Consider the following 21,230-nt stretch of genomic DNA (forward strand, 5'->3'; position numbering starts at 1 on the left):
ATGAGCTCACCAGGTGGGTAGGAGTGTTTCCCGATCTAGTATTACTGTATCTTGATTCATGTACCGGAATATTGTTTCAAAGGATGTTAACCAAACAGTTACGGACTCTACGTTCTGCTCTCCTGCTCTGTGCTAAGTGGTATGATCAACTAAGGTGTTGCCATTCTTTGACCATCTTCAACATGACCACTCCTTAGGCGTTCACAACGCATATACATAAGAATGTCTTGCTTCATGACGGAAACGTATGAAACTCTTGATGTTTCTCAGCTTTCCAAAAACCAAAGAACATTTAGTTAACGAATCAGTTTGGATAGCATGCCGTTCAAATAAAAGAAAATGATGCTATGCTTTGAATATTGAACATGTATTCCTGTGATTGCTACATATACGATAAAATTTTGCGAACTCGTATCATATTGAATAACGAAGAGTGAAACACTTTTTCAATCATGGCATATAAATACAATTTTGTTTCATTTTCTTTAGAACAAAAAACATGTTTCTTAATCAGATAAAGTCCATTTTGATGTTTTTGTGTGTTGTTGTCCGTATACTTATACTTATGATTTGCAACGTTATGAAAATACAAACGATAAACAGATGTAAACGGACAAATCATGCACGCATATGATGGCTTTTGATAGACACTTATTACCGACTTGAACGTTCTCTACATTAGCGAGGCCGAGTAAAATCGGATTTGAATTTTAATGCAAATTTAAATTTGACTGGTACCGTTGTGCCTTAAATCACCTTATGGTATTGCGGAATGATATAGTATAAGCTTTACATAGAGGCATTAAATCACTCAAATATTTATGTGTGTAGTGCTGTTAAAACGGGTAAAAGTTGAAGATTGGAATATGCTGTTCTGCTTTAGACTGCAAACAAGACAAAAATGGGACAACAAACTTGGTGTGGACGTCTTCATGGTAAGTTAGCAATTTGACAAAAACTGGACTTTAAGGTTGATTTATATTCATTGTTTCTTTTTTATATATAAAAGGCATGCACTATCTTCAGATGTGTTGTTTATCTCATTATATGTACCAAAAATGATATCAAGCCACATTTTAGACACAATCAATGAGTTTATTGCCTTTGTAAAAATCTAATTAATGTTGTGTTTTTAAATGCACACTGACCAATGTCTTACACACACTAAACGAGAGACATACACTTCACGAGTCAGCACACACTGGTTGAATAAGAAATGAAATTAAGCTGTCAATCGATGTTCAATGTAAAGTTTGTTTAGGACTTAACTAATTAACGCTTAAATAGCTTTACACAAGCCCCAATATTTAAAAACACCAGCATAACATATTATAAACGCTCCATCGGAGCCTGGACTAGTTTCAGTATAAGTTTCACGGCTTAAGATCGTCAATTTCCGCGCGTAAATCCGTTTTAGCGTGAACCGAAATTCAATAGAGATATCATAAAAACTTTAAACATATCGATTCTACTTGTAATTTAACGTTCGTTCCAAGGTTTTACGGAATGTAAGTTTTACGACTAAGATATCATTTTGAAGAAGGACCTATGCGAGTTTATTCAATATGATGTCAGCTGACCTCAGGAATGCAAAAAATGAGGGTCTGATTTTCTTTTATATAGTTATGCTTGTTATGGATGCCTTTGCAAATGGGCTGGTTTCATCTTTAATGAATCTTTTAAACCTTGCAGCCATAAGTTTGCTTTTACCTTGATATTGTTTTAAGCTCAATGATCCAAGCCTATCTGACAATCAACGTGGAACATAAAAGAAAACAAAAAAGGAGAACAAGGCAACAAACACGGGGCATACAATACAAAAAGGGCATACAGGACAAAAATACAAACACAAGACAAACAAGACAACAAACAAGGGTCATACAATAAAACAAACATTAAGCGTACCAGACAACAAACACGAGTAATAATTGACAATAAGCATGAGACATTCAAACCTACAAACACGGCAAGCCAACAATATAAGAATATATATATATAGCCATATAGCCATATTGCAAATACATAATCATTATAAGTTGTTTCATGGTAAGGCAAAGTAATTAACATACTACCATACAACCGTTCCGTATTGAATTCGATTTACACATATAATTTTTTATGTATATTGATTGAACAAACAATACATGCCACGTCATGTTGGCCTTGAAGGATTCAAAAGTCGAAACATTATTGTGTGGACAAATTACTAAACACAGCTTTTTAGATAACCACATTTCAGCGTTTCCTGTACAACAACGCATGGACGAGCAGAGTAGTTCGAAATAAATATCATATAATGTTTTATCGAGATCAAAGGCCCGTAGGGATCACTTCTCCAGTTCTGATGTTCACGTCTATCCCAGACGCCATAGTATGCCAAATTGGGCCCTCATTGTCTTGTATGTCCCTTATTTGTTGTCTCATATAAATCGTGTTTTGTTGTCTTTTACGTCTCGTTGTTGTTGTCTAGTAGGTCACGTGTGTGTTGTCTATGCGTCGTTTTGTTGAATTGTTTGTTTCGTATTCATTGCTCGTTTGAATCGTATTTTACTGTATTGTTTGCTGTATTGTATGCCTCTTGTTAGTTGTATTGTATGCCTCTTGTTTGCTGTATTGTATGCTTCTTGTTAGGTGTATTGTATGCCTCTTTTTTGCTGAATTGTATGCCTCTTGTTAGTTGTATTTTATCACTCTTGTTAGTTATAGTGTATGCCTCTTGTTTGCTGTATTGTATGCTTCTTGTTAGTTGTATTGTATACCTCTTGTTTGATGTTTTGTATGCCTCTTGTTAGTTATATTGTATGCCTCTTGTTTGTAGTATTGATGCCTCTTGTTATGTGTATTGTATGCCTTTTGTTTGCAGTATTGTATACCTCTTTTTTGCTGTATTGTATGCCTCTTGTTTGCTGTATTGTATGCATATTGTTTGCTGTATTGTATGCCTCTTGTTAGTTTTATTGTATGCCTCTTGTGAGTTGTATTGATTCACACTTGTTAGTTGTATTGAATCACTCTTGTTAGTTGTATTGTATTCCACTTGTTAGTTGTTTTGTATGCCTCTTCTTTGTTGTGTTGTATGCCTCGTGTTAGTTGTATTGTATGCCTCTTGTCAGTTGTATTGTATGCCACTTGTTAGCTGTATTGTATGCCACATGTTAGTTGCAATGTATGCCTCTTGTTAGTTATATTGTATGCCACTTGTTAGTTGCATTGTATGCCTCTTGTCAGTTGTATTGTATGCCACTTGTTAGCTGTAATGTATGCCTATTGTTAAATGTAATGTATGCCACTTGTTAGTTGTATTGTATGCCTCTTGTTAAATGTATTGTATGTCTCTTGTTTGCTGTATTGTATCACTCTTGTTAGTTGTATTGTATGCATCTTTTTAGGTGTATTGTATGCCTCTTGTTTGCTGTAATCTTGTTCGTTGGCGTGTTTGCCTTTTTTAGTTGTAATGTATGACTATTGTTTGTTGTATTGTATGCATCTTGTTTGCTGTATTGTATCACTCTTGTTAGTTGTATTGTATGCATCTTTTTAGGTGTATTGTATGCCTCTTGTTTGCTGTAATCTTGTTCGTTGGCGTGTTTGCCTTTTTTAGTTGTAATGTATGACTCTTGTTTGCTGTATTGTATGCATCTTGTTTGCTGTATTGTATCACTCTTGTTAGTTGTATTGTATGCCACTTGTTAGTTGTATTGTATGCCTCTTGTTAATAGTATTGTATGCCTTTTGTTTGCTGTAATGTATCACTCTTGTTAGTTGTAATGTATGCCACTTGTTTGTTGTTTTGTATCACTCTTGTTAGTTGTATTGTATGCCTCTTGTTTGATGGAATGTATCACTCTTGTTAGTTGTAATGTATGCCACTTGTTCGCTGTATTGTATGCCTCTTGTTAGTTGTCTTGTATGCCACTTGTTAGTTGTATTGTATGCCCGTTGTAAGTTGTATTGTATGCCTCTTGTTAGTTGTCGTGTATGCCTCTTATAATTTTTATTGTAAGCCTGTTGTTTGCTGTAATGTATCACTCTTGTTAGTTGTAATGTATGCCACTTGTTTGCTGTATTGTATGCCTCTTGTTAGTTGTCTTGTATGCCTCTTAATAGTCGTATTGTATGCCTCTTGTAAGTTGTATTGCATTACGCTTGTTAGTTGTCGTGTATGCCTATTATAAGTTGTATTGTATGTCTCAAGTTTGCTGTATTGTATCACTCTTGTTAGTTGTATTGTATGCCGCTTGTTAGTTGTATTGTATCACTCTTGTTAGTTGTATTGTATCACTCTTGTTAGTTGTCGTGAATGTCTCTTGTTAGTTGTATTGTATCACTCTTGTTAGTTGTCGTGTATGCCTCTTGTAAGTTGTATTGTATGCCTCTTGCTTGCTGTATTGTATCACTCTTGTTAGTTGTATTGTATGTCATTTGTTAATTGTATTGTATGCCTCTTGTTTGCTGTAATGTACCACTCTTGTTTGCTTTAATGTATCACTCTTGTTAGTTGTAATGTATGCCTCTTGTTTGCTGTATTGTATGCCTCTTGTAAGTTGTATTGTATGCCTCTTGTTTACTGTAATGTATGCCACTTGTTAGTTGTATTGTATGCCACTTGTTAGTTGTATTGTATGCCTTTTTCTTGCTGTATTGTATGCCTCTTGTTTACTGTATTGTATCACTCTTGTTAGTTGTATTGTATGCTTCTTGTTAGTTGTAATGTATGCCTCTTGTTAATTGTATTGTATGCCTCTTGTTTGCTGTAATGTACCACTCTTGTTTGCTGTAAAGTATCACTCTTATTAGTTGTATTATTTGCTCTTGTTTGCTGTATTGTATGCCTCTTGTAAGTTGTATTGTATGCCTCTTGTTAGTTGTATTGTATGCCACTTGTTAGTTGTATTGTATGCCTCTTGTTAGTTGTATTGTAGAACTCTTGTTAGTTGTCGTGTATGCTTCTTGTAAATTGTATTGCATGCCTCTTGTTTGCTGTATTGTATGCCACTTGTTTTTTGTATTACATGCCTCTTGTTAGTTGTATTGTATCACTCTTGTTAGTTGTATTGTAAGCCACATGTTAGATGTATTGTAAGCCTCTTGTCTGCTGTATTGTATGCCACTTGTTTGCTGTATCGTATGCCACTTGTTAGTTGTATTGTATGCCTCTTGTTTGCTGTATTGTATGCCACTTGTTAGTTTTATTGTATGCCACTTGTTAGTGGTATTGTATGCCTCTTGTTTGCTGTATTGTATGCCTCTTGCTTGCTGTATTGTATGCCTCCTGTTTGCTGTATTGTATCACTCTTGTTAGTTGTAATGTATGCCTTTTGTTAGTTGTAATGTATGCCTCTTTCTTGCTGTATTGTATGCCCTTGTTTGCTGTATTGTATCACTCTTGTTAGTTGTAATGTATGCCTCTTGTTAGTTGTATTGTATGCCTCTTGTTTGCTGTATTGTATCACTCTTGTTAGTTGTATTGTATGCCTCTTGTTAGTTGTATTGTATGCCACTTGTTAGTTGTATTGTATGCCTTTTTTAGTTGTATTGTATCACCCTTATTAGTTCTATTGTATCACCCTTATTAGTTGTATTGTATCACTATTATTAGTTGTATTGTATCACTCTTATTAGTTGTTTTGTATCACTCTTATTAGTTATATTGTATTCTTCCTCTTTTTGGTTGTATTGTGTGCCTCTTGTTAGTAGTCGTGTATGCCTTGTGTTTTTGTCTTGTTTGTCCCGTGCCTGTTTTTGTGTATGCCCCGTGTTTGCTGTCTTTAATGTCTGATATATATAATCCATATCTGCCGATATTTTTTGTCGGCATTCAAAATTAAGAAAACTTAAGCCCAATTTGGCGTCTGGGAAGAAAATGCAATACGGGAAATGGCAAGTGCAACGATTATTTTCATTATTATGGCATGTTTTGTATGTTAAACAATTTACAGTAATAAAGTTGATAGATTTACACATAATACTGACTGACGTTTAGAAACTTATGACAACACATAAAGACGCCTACTTAAAAACCAATACTACGAACAAAAACACCTTCAAGGAGTTCCAGTTTTATCTTGTTTCAAGATTTTCCCTGCAACGTAGTTATCAGAACCTTGAGGATTGCATCAATTATTCAGTGGTCACAATTCAGGGCATTGTTCTTGTGGAAAGTGGCTCGTTCCGAGCATTTCTATTCCTGATTATCCACTCGTCTTCCCAGAGAGACCATAAACGCTTATGAAATTAGCATTTTAGCAAATTTTGCTGTTCTACGTGAAGAATTTGGCATGGTTTGCGAATGGAAAGCATTATTCATTGAAACGGCGTTCTGAGCGTAGTCTCTAGAGTGAAAAATGGATTGTCTAAACCTTATGTGCCAAATTATGTTAACGTTTGCATTTCAATTGACTCTTAATAGTTTTTCCCTTGAAAATAAAACGCACACCCGAGAGATATCTTTCACATCTCAGTCTACTGTATGAGTTGCAGGAGGAAGCTTCATAAGCGATTCTTGTCTTATCTCTCCTGGCACGAACAACAGTTTACAGCTATTGAGATCGACCAATTCCAAAATTTGCATACATTGATGATTTTAACACACTTGTGATGCATTTGTCTGGAAGAAGGTCCAACATTCGCGGTGATTTTTTCGGTTTTTATAACATTTTCTCGTCGATATTTGTCGTCAGTATACTATTAATTTCGTAAACGTCCAATACAAATCGCGAAGATTTCGAGGTTTTGTTTCCACCGTGAAATCGTGTCTCTACTTTCATACGATTGAATATTTCTGACGTCGAAAATATGAGTGAGATTATGTTTTTGAATGTATTTTGTTACCAACCCATATATGTAATACATGTATAATCAACGTAGATAATGTAATGTTATGGTATCAACGGTATATAATGTTATCAAGGGATTATATTTATAGTCCAACAGAAAAAAATCCTCTGCAGTTGAAATGTTGCAACTTTTTGTCAAGAATGAAGATTATGCAGTCACGACCTTGAATAGTTGATCTTTTCTCGAATCTCAAGGCAACAGCGGACATAGTTTAAGAACATGTTAGTATGCTATATCAAGTGAAGACTAATATGTCGATCTTATTCATTCAACATTAAAAACAATACAATGAAAGCGGCAATTTTGATTTTTTTTTTTACATTTTGAACACTGTTTATATTTTTGACAGCAAGAATACACTGTCAAGGTTTATATTTGAACAGTAAGTTGTTCTACTTGATACGAGTCAATTGTTATGTGACTGAAATTCAAAATTGAAGACTTAAAAAAGGATGTCAGTCAACCATTTAGAACAAATTCGGGATAAAGTTGTAGAATTTTCAAGAACATAATTTATGGAAAACGATTTTTCAGCACAATGTTGTTTTTTTGCCGACTTGGCCTTCTCTAAAAAAAACTTTACTCATCGTCGTGAAGTTTGAAGAAGACAGTAATGCAACTGGAGAGGAGATAAGCTTTCAAAATTATATACAGTTATGTAGTAAACTTACAACTGAAGAACAGTTGGACTATCTTGAAATTAATAAGGTACCGCTTAAAATCAAAGTACAATACATTCGGAACTCCTCGGCCATTTTTTTTGAAAAACAACCTCGGATGTATATGGACGGTTTACATACTCAAAAGAGGCACGTTTAAGTCCGCTGCAAGGAGTGCGCGTAGTAATTTAAAAAATGGCCGTGTTTGACAGTTGTTTACATTCTTCGCTACAAAGAATGAACATTTTTTTTTAAATATAAGGAAGAACAGAAGCAATGCTTGGAAAATGTTTTTAATTTAAGAGATACTATTGCAGTGCTACCGACAGATTTCGGGAAAAGTTTGATTTTTCAGTTATTACCATGTTTAATGCAAGAAAAACTTCAAAGGCAAGAGCCAATGATAGTTGTGATTGTGACTCCATTAAATTCGATCATGGAAGACCAGGTTTCCAGCCTAAAGTCGAAGGTTATTTCTGCGTGCTTTCTTTCCTATGATGGAAGTGTCGTTTCCACATTCGATGATGGTGATGATGAAGTTGGTAACACAAACGAAGGTAAATAAAAGTTTAGGCGTTTTATTTTGTTTATATTGAAATCAAAATTAAGTTTAATGTGATAGTTAATGCAGGTAAGACCGTGAGTCATTCTGTAGAATACATTGTATGCTAATGTTTATAATACCGTGTTGGTTGGTTGAAGCAGTAGCCACAATAACCCGCGAATAGGGAACGTATTTTAACATTTGGATATTTATTGTGTTCCCTATAACGTAGCGAAGAGTTGCCAACACAGAAATCGTCAAAGGCTCTGAAGCGGCTGTTTATATGGACTATAGGTGTTGGGTCAACTCAGCCAGATTACATGAATTAGGACACAAAAGGTCATTGGGCTGAGTTTGTTTAAGCACCGCATAAAGAGAGTGCACTTTTCCCTATTATTTATAAGTGAATTTGTTACACAGTATTTGGTAAATATGTCATCTAATCATTGTCTCTATTGTAGAGGATGCCGAAGGCAAAGTACGGCTACCAACGTCAATGTCCATTAGTGATCTGAAGAACGGGTGTAGCAACCTCATATATGCTCACCCTGAGGCTTTACAAAGCAAGGAAATGATGAAAATTCTCCATTCAAGGACCTACCAAGAACGTGTGTGCGCCATTGTTGTTGATGAGGCTCATATGGTGTCTGAATGGTATAATCTTATATTTTATAGGGACTTGTTTTCTTAATTTTATAGACTTAAAACTTATCTTTAGAGTCTCACTTAAGTCTGCCTCCTAGTTTTAACCAGTACAGAGTATCAAAATGAAACCACAAGCACCCATGTTACAAATCTGTGACCTCTTGATCGGAATGCAGACATCCTTAACATCTGCGCCATCCAGACATTATTGATTATAAAGGAGAGCTTTATTGTTACTAAAATCACAATAAGCATATAAAATTTACTATATATTTTAAGTGTTTTCACTGAAGCAAGTCCTAGACCCTTGATATTTAGCATTCAGCCTCATGAAATGTTCCTTCACAAATTATGTCCCTGAGTTGGGTTTTCTATATTCTTGTCCACTTTGGCATTTTATTAGGTTTTAGCAAAAGGTTTTTGCTTAATTCACTTGTTGGATAGCTCAGCTGGTGGAGCCTCTCAGTACTGTTTATATGAAAATGTTCATGAGAAGGTCTCAGGTTCGAATCCTGGTCCAACTCTGCCCATAAGTAAGGAATTCACAGTCTCCCAGTGAAACGAAGAATAATTGACCAAGTTTTAATTGCAAAAAAAACATCAAATAAATAAGTATTTGTTTATTGAATTTCAGTCTCATACATGTCTGTCATGTGGCAAAGCATTAATTTAAAAAATGAAACAAAAGTAAGAGACAGAAGCAATTTAATACCATGATAATGAAATAGTAGGAACTTGTATGAACACAAAGTTCTATGTAAATAAACCGAGATACATGAATATATATTGTCTGATTGGAGCAAAAAGTCATCTTTCTGAAGTTTATGTTATTCACTTTTTTGAAAAAGAATACTGCTATTATCTTATGAAATTTTCAGGCTCAAATTTTATTTGTTTTTGAAAAACTAATTTGTAACAGTTAACTAGAATGTTTTTTTTTAAAAAAGAGAGACAGTTACATTACTTTGTGCAACAAACAGACACTGTATATTATATTCAAATACAAAAATAAATAAATACAAAAAAATATCATTACTGACATGCTATTGATAGGTCTTCAGTTAAGGAAAGTTTGGGAGTATTTTACTCCCTAGTAATGGGTTAAAATTTTAAAAATTGATTCTTTGGAAGTACAAAACTACCATGAATTGGAAGTTCAAAATATCTAAACATTTTGTCAATACTACTTTTATGGTCACAATTTCAATCGGTTTAACTGTTTGGTCACAATTTCAATCAGTTTAACTGTTTTTAAGTGAAATTAATGATTACACTGTCAGTCTGTGAATTTTGAGTTGCAAATGATTTGATTTTTAATATACTTGTTAAAAAATAATTGAAAATATATTGTAATAGGGGACTTAAACTTCCACATTTCAGTATAAAACTTCCAAAATTGATTGACAGGAAGTTCATACTTGCAGTTTCAAATTTTTAATAGAAGCCCTATATTCACATTGTACCTCCCCATATTATATTAAATATCCAACCATAATGCAATTCTTACAGGACAAGAGTAATAAATATTAAATTGTTATCTAATGACCACAGTAAGTGCATATCTATTACACAGTATATAGTTTTGGATGGGGTTATTTCTATCTATGACTTTGTTTTAAAGCGATGTCATAACTATTTCAGGGGTGATGAGTTTCGACCATCGTTTAAACGGCTAGGGGAATTGACCTGCATTTTCCCAAAAGCTGGTCATATCGCCCTGACTGCCACTGCTACACCAACGAAAATCAAGGACCTTGCAGCTGGTTTACAGTACTCATCAGAATGCGTGATATCTTTAAACCCAGACCGACCAAACATCTACTTGGAAGTTTTAACAAGACCTCCAAATGTTAGAAAATATGAAAAATATGACAGTTTAATTAATCCCATTTCTAAGGAGCTTTGTGAAAAACTGGTCGAGTTTCCTGTTACAATTATGTATGGAGAGTTTGGAAGCTTTGGGATATTGCTACCAATATGTTCCCATGACCTCAAAGAGGAACAGTATACTGGGGAAGCTATACCAGAAAACCGTATGTTTGCACAATACCACACAGACTACACTCAAGACATGAAAAGACACTTCGTGAATGAACTTACAAAGGAAACACCTAAACTGCGACTTGTTATGGCAACAGTTGCACTTGGAATGGGGCTAAATGCTCCCTCTGTTACCCGTATAATTCATTGCAGACCTCCAACAACACTTGAGGAGTATTTACAAGAAATGGGACGGGCAGGCCGTAAGGGTCAACAAGCAGAAGCTATTATTTATTACAACAACAGTGATATTTCAAAATCAAGAAAAGGGATGAGTCAGAGCATGATCAGTTACTGTAAGAATGAGCAAACTTGTCTGAGACTTCAATTAGTTCAACATTTTGGATTTAATCATGTTGTGTATTCTGGAGAAAGTATAAAGTGCTGTTCTAATTGCAAAAGGGTTTTCTCAAGAGGTCTACTAGAATAAACTTATCACCATGATGCACAAAAACTATTTGTAAAAACTGATCTAAAATGTGAAAAGTTAATTTTCAATGATTAAAAGTTCATGTCTAGTAACATGATTATTGTTGTATGAAAACAATTCATCATTATAACCTTACGCATTTTATGTTGAATAACAAAATGCAAACAGATGCCAATAACATATTTGAAAAAAATCTTCAACAATTATTTTATTCATCTTCATTTTCCTCGTCTTCATCGTTATTGACGGGCAAATCTCGGAGCAGTAGCTTGACAGTAATCTCAATTATATATATCAACCCTGCTTTGTCAAAAGCAAATGGTGACCTTGGGACTTTCTGTTGTAACTGACGATCATGGTGACGTGTCCAAATATCTAACGGATTTATTTTCCCAAGCAGAATCTGTATGTCATCCGCCATTGACTTAGCCTTTTGAGAACTTTTTACAGCCTTTAATTTGATCATACTCTCAAAGTTTTCCGTTATTCGAAATATTTCCGGTGCTGCTTTAGTAATTGCAACTATCGATTTCTCAGTTTTGTTTGCACCAAGAGAACGGATAAGTGTTTTTAATAATTTGACTTCATTTTCCTTTTGAATATCTGCAGCCTTGTTTTTACCAGGTCTACCTTTTGGATTTACAACAGATCCTGCTTGTACCTTGAGTGACATATATGGAGACAATGTATGCTCTGTCTTAAGGATGTAATCTATGCATTCTGTTAGATATTTGGACAACCATGAATGACTGTAAAAAAATGGAATCATGTTTTTAAGAACAATACTGATCCGTTTAACATCACCCTCACGAATTGCATCTTTCATTTGTACAATGATGAAAAACCATTGAAGAAAATTCTTGACATAATTCAATAGATCATCATTCTTTTCAACCGTTTTCAACGTAACATTTATCTCTGTATTAACTACTTTCAATGAACATCCTTTCTTCAAAGATTCCAAATTCGTCACAACAACTAAGTCACAGCCATTTATGTTCAGTGGAATGTTAACATTTTTCCCATCTGTAACATTTGCTGTATACTGATAGCATTGCAGTGTTTCATGTTCCTGGATAGTGACTTCAACTTCACGACTGTCATCTTGTTCCTGAAAAGAAACAAATTGATCCGAATCATCAACTTAAAAAGGGCTAATCTAATCATCTGAGTGAAAATTTGAACTTCATAAAATAATAAAAGATTTTTATATCAAACATTGCCAATTTTCTTACCAAATGTATTAAGGTTTTGGTAGATACATTGTATTACAACATAGAAATAATAAAATAAGTTTAAAATTTCACTCAACTTAATGTACACCATAGTTGACCATATTTTGAAATCTGTTTAACTTTTAAAAAAACCCATTGGAATTGAGTCATACTATCTGACTTTAGAAATGCATATAAAGTTAAACAATAACTGCAAACTAAAGGGAACATACATTTGTAATTAATTGTTCATACACAGGGAAGGCATCTCCAAGTGATTTGAACTTTTATATAGTAATAATAACTGTAATAAGTACAGATTCGTATTAGATAATACAGTATAACTCTAGTGAAAAAAGCAGTTTGAAAATCATGTTTGATGATATATTGTCACTTGTTGTTAGAATTTTAAATTTAATAACAAAGGTTGATGCCATTTGATTAGAGCCATAGCCCTCTTAAATGTCTCTATGTATTCTTTGTAAACACTAACCATTCCCTGGACATCAAATTGAATATAAAGATCAGTAAGTATCTCCTCCATTACTGTATTGAAGACCTTCATTTTGTTCACATTTGTCCAGTTTGATAGCCCTTCAGTGATGATGTTGTGCTTGGGACTGTCTGTGATTGTAGCCATGTTGAAATGGTGCATTATGTATGACAAGAAGTAACTCAGCCCACACGTTACAACAAAGTCTTCATGTGCCTGAAATAAGATCATTTCATACTTTGTACATTATAACTAAATACACTGACTTGCGCTTCCACAAATATTTGCTATCCAGTGAACTTATATGACTGGCACACTTTCTTCTCACCTTGATGACGGGTGGTTCAGTCCTAGCCTAGGTTCATGTGAGTCCAGTGAATGCTCAGTATTGATCACCAAGCTTAACCTAAGCTTAACCTAAGAGTCTCCAGTCCTGTATTCAGACCCCAATTTATCTTGCACAATATTCTGACAAAGAACAACTCAGCATAACTGATAACATTGTTTACATTCATTGGTAACCAAATAATAGAACTTGTTAACTAACAGTGATGTCCCTAGCCAGATTTTATTTTGGCATTTATTAAATGTGTAAGCCTACAAATTGATTTGATTTTTTTTACCTTATAGCGACTTTTCACATTTCCATTGACATTGGTTCTCTGGATCTGAATTTTCATGTTACCCAATGTACCTTGGTCGCGTCCACTCTGGAGGTTCAGGAACTTTTTCGCCATTTTCTTGAAAAAGAAATACATGTAGTTAAATACTGGGTAGCAAATTAATTTATTACAAGAGCAGCAAAAAAGGCCAACATACAGATTGGTTATAAACAGCCCGCGTTTGCAAATTGATTTGAATTTTCATAAATAACAAATGTGAATTTGTTTCATAATTTTTTCACCTATGTGACTTTGTTTCATAATGGAACTATATCACATAATGTGATAAATACCCCTTCACACCCATTCTCAGTCAGGCTTACAAAGCACAACTGACTCAGGTTAGGTAGTTGCTATTTCCTTAACCTTAAAGGTATGGACCCTGATCTGGTGTCCAACAACTCCTCATAATATGGTGGTAACTTATTATTATAAAATCTAACCATAAATGACAAAGATAGGAGGGGCCAGACTTACAGACGCAAGTGACAGTGGTCATGATTTGTATTCACTTTGTGTTGTGGGCGGAAAATATGAAGAAATAATTTGTTCTTTGGTTCACTATTAAGTATTAAATAATAAACATGTTTTCACATGTCTTGACAATATAACTTCATTACAAGTTAAGGTACCATGTCACTGACAAGATAATTGTCCTTTAAATGACACGTTTTAGAACATAAAAAATGAAGACTACAATTAATGCATTTAGAAACAACCAAACTATTATCAATAAACACTAATGCACATATGTAAGCATAAAGAAAAAAAGTATAACTTCTATTGAATAATATATAATCACTATGAAAATGTACCTCTAAGAAGTCTTGGAGAGTATGAAAGAGCTCCGAAATGATAGGGTGCAGATGATCAAAACGCTCAGTTGCTGTATGGGCACCTGCACGCAGTGACTTGGCCCCCTGCAGCAGGACACGTGTCAGCTGGTCACCCCCAAATGGTACCTTCAACTCGTCTAAATCTCCAACTGAAATGATTTTAATAAAAATCCTCCGTCGATGTAATGCACAAGTCAATTGTAACCACGCCTCCCCCCCGGTCCGGGTGTATACTGGGGATAGCCGGGGAAATGGACCGTGTTTTTACTTTTCAGGTGACTGCGGTGGTTTTGTCTTCACGCCAAATTTAGCGGGAAATTGACCTTATCTAGGGTCCCTCGGGTGTGAGGGCATTTGGCGGGGGTTTTGCCAGCAGATTGTCCCCGCAGTTCGGAGACTTTGCCCGGGCTTGGCTGGACCGAAAGTCAAAGTCCTCGCTATTCCCCGGACCTGGGGGAGCCATGGTTACAAATGACTGGTGCATAAACAAAGGGTATCAGTGGAAATGGTGTTATTTTTTGTATGCTCAGCGATGGGGTAGAAATAGAAAAGAACAATTCTGAAGGGGAGCATAATAATTCCTATTGCATCACATAGTTTTCAATTTAAGTTGGTCGATTTAAGTATATCGATACTTCATGTTTGACAAATATTAAGTTAGTTCATTAAACTAAAATGCTTTGCTGTTCAATCATGTAACTTTAAGCTAGTGATTAATGTATGTAATCCCTTTGAAATAGCATTCAGATCAGACATACACTGTAATTGTGACCTTAGTTTTGTATTTGCCAATAGATAATATAATAATATATATGAAATATACTTTATAATTAAAATTGAATGAGATACACTTTCTAAAACAATCAGATTTAAGGCGTCGGACGGATAAATATGCCTGGATACCTTACCCCATTTTTTTTCTTTGAGTTTGTTGTGTAGATAAAAGATATCTTAATTTTTTGCACACCAAAATGTTAGAAATTTACATTAAAGCATTGCAAAACAAAAGTTATATAATGAATCCAATTTGAGTTGAAATTCTTGAAATAAAATAAATATTTTATGGCGCCAACCGCGGTCAATATTGGGGCTGAACAGCTGTCAAAATTTAATTTATTATGAAGTAACCTGAAAGCTAGTTAGTCTGATACCTTCAGCAGAAATAAGATTTCATATTACTCTGATATTTACCTCTTCCAGCTTTCGTATACCATCTGTTGATTGAGCCAGAACATTCATCCATAATCTTGACGCAATCTGAATATGTCGTCTCATTGTTCAGAGACACTGGAAGAATGAAACTGTCAGACTTTTTTCATCTAGTGGGTGTGGAATTTGTGCTGGGATGAGACTAGTCATCCATTTGAAACCATCAAGCTTCTGGAGCCCACGTCCAAGGAGTATTTTAAGTCTCTTTTTGTAGTATTGTTGTTCCTCATCATTCGGCAAAAAGCATCGAGCTTGTACTGCCTCAACATTAGGAGTAACCTTACTTAAATGGTCTAAGTTTACTCTGTCAAGGGTAAAGTCTGTAGCGAAAAAATGATAGTCCTTGTTCCTACTGGTAACATCCATTCTCATGTCATTAGTATTGACTCTTATATCAAGGTTGTCACCATTTAATTTGTCATCATGTCCTTCTGCGATGGCACTGATGATAGAATTTTCTGACTTATCGCCAAAATCCTGGATTTGTTTTCTCTTCGACTCTTCACTCAACGTGAGGTGTACTTTATTGAGATGCGTCAGAAACTTAAATCACAAGAAAAATGTTCATTTACCAAATAATAAAACATTGAGATTTTATTTTACATCAAATTTTGTTTGATCTTAGTTAACAACTATTTCCACAGATTAATCTTGTTACTTTTAGAATTGATAATTTGACATTTAATCAATCAAGTTAAAGCTTTCTTCTTCGCCTAACATTCTTGAAACATTCTTACGTTACCAAAGGCAAAAAAAAATAATTTTGGTTAGGGTTACATCCTTTTCTAAAGCAGGTAGGGTATGTAGGCATTTTATTTTTTTCTTTGGTTTATATTAGAACATAATTTTCATCATAGGAGGATGGTGTTAAAGTAATCTTCTGTATAAAGCGTTAAATTTTTAAACTACTTACTAAAAAAAACCTTCAAGATGCACTCTTATTTCCAAATAAGATTTACCAAAGGTAATTCAATTGTTAAAATATACAGAAAAGGATGTATAAATATCGAAAACAAAGGATTTCATGAAGGTGTTTAATTTGAAAGAAAGGTGAAGAAATCCCGGTATTTCTAACTGATGAGATGATTACTAAATATGAACCCACCTGAGTCATAAGTCTGTTTTCACTATTAAATACACTAAATACAGTTTCAATCTGGTTATCAGTAATTAATATTTTCCATAAATGCATTTTTAGTAAGTAAATAAAGGTGAATTATTTTTATATTAAATACAAGTTAGGAACTGACTTTAAAAACATTAGGGTCAGCGCCTATTTTGTAAGTAGGGTCAGGTCACATGAACCAAATGTATTTTTTTAGGCCAAAACTGTCTTTCTACTGTATGGGAATGTGGCAGGGGATTTTGCTGACAAAAGGGAATTTTGAATGCACACAGTATTACTTCTTCATATGATATTATCAAATTTATGTTTTGTTGTGTCATATATAATTCATACAATTTATCTTGGTATATTTACATAGAACTTGATGTTTATACTAGTACCTACTATTTCATTATCTTGGTATTAAATTGCTTCAGTCTCTAATTTGTGTTTCATTTTTAACTTAATGCTCTGTCACATATGAGAAACATGTATGAATCTACAATGAAATAAATAAATACTTATTCATTTGATTTGTTGTTTTTTTTTTTAAATTTAAACTTGGTCAATGTTCTTGGTTTCACTGAGAGACTGTGTGAATATCTTACTTCTGGGCAGTGTTGGACCAGGATTTGAACCTGGCACCTTCTCATGAACATTTGTATATAAACAGTTCTGAGATGCTCTACCAGCTGAGCTATCCAACAAGTGAAATAAGTGGTTCTCTAATATGAAAGCATATTGCTAAAAGAAAAATGCCTCAATCATGGCAATTTTTGTCAGACATTTTTGATGTCTTTATAAAGAGTAGGATAATTTTAGCACGAAAATTGGGAAAATACATACATTTTAAGGTGTGGAAGGGGGCCGAACTAGACACAAAATCTTAGAAAGAAAGCTTAGAAACAATAACATAGATACAAATATACGATTCACATTTATTTAAATTCTTATTTTAAATTAACATTCAATAACCCGCTCTTTAAATAATATCAAATAGAAAGTAAAATGGCAGGGATGAAACAAGCTAAAAACAATTGAACTTACTTACCAAAATTGATGAACCGTTGTCATTGTTGTTGAGGGCACAATCATCTTTAAATAACAAATAACAGAAACTTGAAACTTTGACAAAGAACAGCATTATAACAGGAACAAGGATTCAGGCAATTCAGGCAAAACAGGCACATGTAGTATCTCTTAAGGCCACACCAAGTTGATGGTTTTGGCTAAAAGATTTCCAAAGTTTACTTTTAAGAAAAATCAGTTATTAATAAAGTATAATGGAATGGAACTTAGATTTTATTTTTGATCTTATGAACACAATATCTAAAATTATGCCTTATTCAACAGTCAATATGATCAATGTTAAAAAAGTACTAATTTCATCAATAATCCATTCATGCACAATATATTCATAATGCTGTTTAAACTTTATAATATTTATGGGTTATTGGCCTTTAAGAATGCAATAAACTTTTCTTAAGTATGAACATTTTTAAGCAAAGTCATTCAGGAAACCGCGCATAATTTATATTAAGGTTGGCTTAATGTGAGAGTTTAAAATGCAAATATCTAGTAACATTGTGTTTTAATTAAAGGCATAATTTGAGCTATGTGTTTGAATCTTTAATAAAGACCAATAAAGGTCAATGTACTGCCATACTTTAGATAAAAAGTAACATCTTTTAAAATATTCAAATCATAAACATTAACAAGGCTTTTTAACTAGTCAACAAAAACAAACACATGCATTTCATTGTGTAGGCTTACCTTGTTGTCTGCATTGTATCGTAAACACACTGTAGTCAGCAGTCGCTGTAAACCAGACACTTTTTTGTTTCGACAGTGCAGAATCATACCATATATTGTTGTTGCAGTTGCTATCATCGCCTCTTCAGATATTTTTTTACCCAATGCTGTAAAAATACATTGAGCAAGAAGAGGACAACCCTTGCACATCTCCAGAACTGCGTCCAGGAAGAAAGTATCCTCACTTAAACTGTCCTTTTTGAAAAGAAAACTCTTCATTCCAGAAAAACAGCTCAGCTGAGAGTCTAGTTCTTGCATATGACTGTCTTGAATGTCACTTAATGTTTTCATTAGAATTTTTAATTCAGTTTCCTTCTCTAATGTATCTAAGGAACAGTGAACTTCTGTTGTTTTTGTCTTCATATATGCATGTTCTTCAAACAGAATGCTCCTTTTTGCTGTTGGGGCCGTGGCACTACTGCTTCTGCTTTTATCTCTATCATCTACAACAATAATTTCATTAGCTTAGGAAATATACATGATACAAATGTCTTTGATATGGCTTGTTACAATATATTAAAAATATAAATAAATAATAAAAAATATATAATCCCGAAACAATTTCAAGACCCAAATGCTCATTTTTTGTTCTTTGATGATATGTGACCCATATGAGATATTTTCATAAACTAATAATGTATACATAAATGTACATGATGTTTGCCGCGTTTGCATACATCATGTAAGCCGTACATAAACATAAAAATATTCTTCAGAATAATTAAAAGAGGTATCCTTTTAAGGTAATAAATTTGTCAATCGCAATAAATAACCATCAAGAGTCACTCATGAAATCCTTTAAAGATGCACAATATAGATCTAGGCAAAAACAAATTCTTTCATTTTAAAGCATTATCAAGTTTAACTCATTTCACTTTAGTGTTGAAAGACAAAACACATGATTATAAAGGCACAGATAAAGATTTTTATTTTAATATGTTATACGTGGCAACATATTTCCCGGTCAAAGAGTGCCAAAACACTGCTAACATTTTTTATTTGTACCTAATCCATATGCATTTGTATTGTTTTGATCATTAAAGCAATATATTAAGTTAAACATGATAATGCATGTAGTGTGGGTGTCCCAAGACAAAACCACTCAACTTCGGAGTTCGAATATTATTTATTTATACGTAGTCGAACGAAACCTAAAACATGTAATAAAACATATAAAAGTATATGCTAACATAATCATATTATTAATAACACCAAATACAAAGACAATGGACAGTGATCGGTAAATATATCAAGGGAGACTTCGCGGTTAAATACATAAAACATTCTAAGAACTATGAGCAATAAACTTACCAGGCACGTCTAAATAATAATTAAATATGAATGAATATTTGAGCTCAAAGATAAGAGCGAATATTAAATAAGTAAGAATATAGTAACATTTGTTACAATTGAAATCTTGACTTGCGTCGATGATGATTCAGAACGGAATGATATATGTGTATATATAAATAAGGGCGTGTGCAATGAAGCGGGAAAAAGGGGAAAAGGCATTATGAACCAATCAATCACTCTATAAATTTAGACAAACTCGCATAACCAGTATTCACGCTCTGACGCACTCGGACATAGACGGACATTGACGGACATAGACGGACAGTAACGCACAGAGGACAATAACCACGTAGCACAACACTAAACACGACGATACACACACAATACAAAACGATATACGATATAGAACCATACCAAACACCCACGTAATAAAATACTGAAATATGCACCTTGCTACATGCATTTAAATTAAAAATAAAAACTGCATCAACCATAGATGTACGCCTTTAAACAAAGTTGTCAGATTGATATAACCTGTTTCTCATTTTTGAATCATACCTGATAGTTGCAGTTTCTCAACAGAGTGGATAATAGTTTCTGCAGCACTTGGACTTCTGGACTTCTGGACTTATTTTTCACTGCATAGGAATGGTCCTGAAACAGTATGCTCCGTCTTGCTTTTTGAGCAGTGGCACTCTTGCTTCTGAATTGATCTGTTCCATCTAAAACATTATACATTTTTTCAGAAAAAGTAGAAAATCAAAATGTTGCTTATACTTCTACAGTTTGTTTTATCAGCCAGGTCAGGCAAACCTTACGCAATCTGTGACAACTGACAAGTAAACCCATCCCATAAATTTAAAATCATAACATTTCAAAACTATTCCAGACTTGTATACTCTTTAATATATTCAAAGTTGGGATGTCTCAGAAATAGTATCCACGTCCTAAGTTGAATTCCTAATTGTGGGTAGTTTTTGTTCTCCTTCTCACATTGACACCAAGTACTAGCTCCACCCAGAATATCCATTCAAGAGTGAATAATTTCAGTTGTCTTCATATACTATGTTCAAATATATGCATGTTCTGTATATTTTAATAATAGAAAAATACTACAAATACAGCAGTATGTTACTGGTTTGATCTTTATTAAGCCAAGTGGACAGATTAATTCACTGTTGTTTTGTTTCAAATCATACCTGAGAGTTTCTCGACAGAGAGGGTAATACTTTCAGCAGCACTTGGACTACTAGACAGTGTTTGCAGAGTCTCAACTGGTGTATTGGCACATCTTTTAGCTCGACAAGATTCTGTAGTCACTCTTTCAACATGTGCTATGGCATTCCCCCTGAAAAAAGTCAAAAATTTGAATGAAATGTTTGACAGGCCATTGTAAACACTAAATTTTACTACTTGTGTAATTATATTTGCACCAAATGTAGGCAGAGATC

The 21,230-nt window shown here is 33.9% G+C and overlaps 2 pseudogenes; one reads left to right on the plus strand and one right to left on the minus strand.

The window, feature by feature from the left end:
- Positions 1 to 7,801: 7,801 nt before the first annotated feature.
- Positions 7,802 to 11,174, plus strand: LOC128216491 (recQ-like DNA helicase BLM; annotated as a pseudogene).
- Positions 11,175 to 11,363: 189 nt separating this feature from the next.
- The window catches only part of LOC128215863 (uncharacterized), a 43,957-nt pseudogene continuing 34,090 nt past the window's right edge, over positions 11,364 to 21,230 (minus strand).

Source organism: Mya arenaria, chromosome 14, assembly GCF_026914265.1.
Source record: "Mya arenaria isolate MELC-2E11 chromosome 14, ASM2691426v1".
In the NCBI taxonomy this organism is placed as follows: domain Eukaryota; kingdom Metazoa; phylum Mollusca; class Bivalvia; order Myida; family Myidae; genus Mya; species Mya arenaria.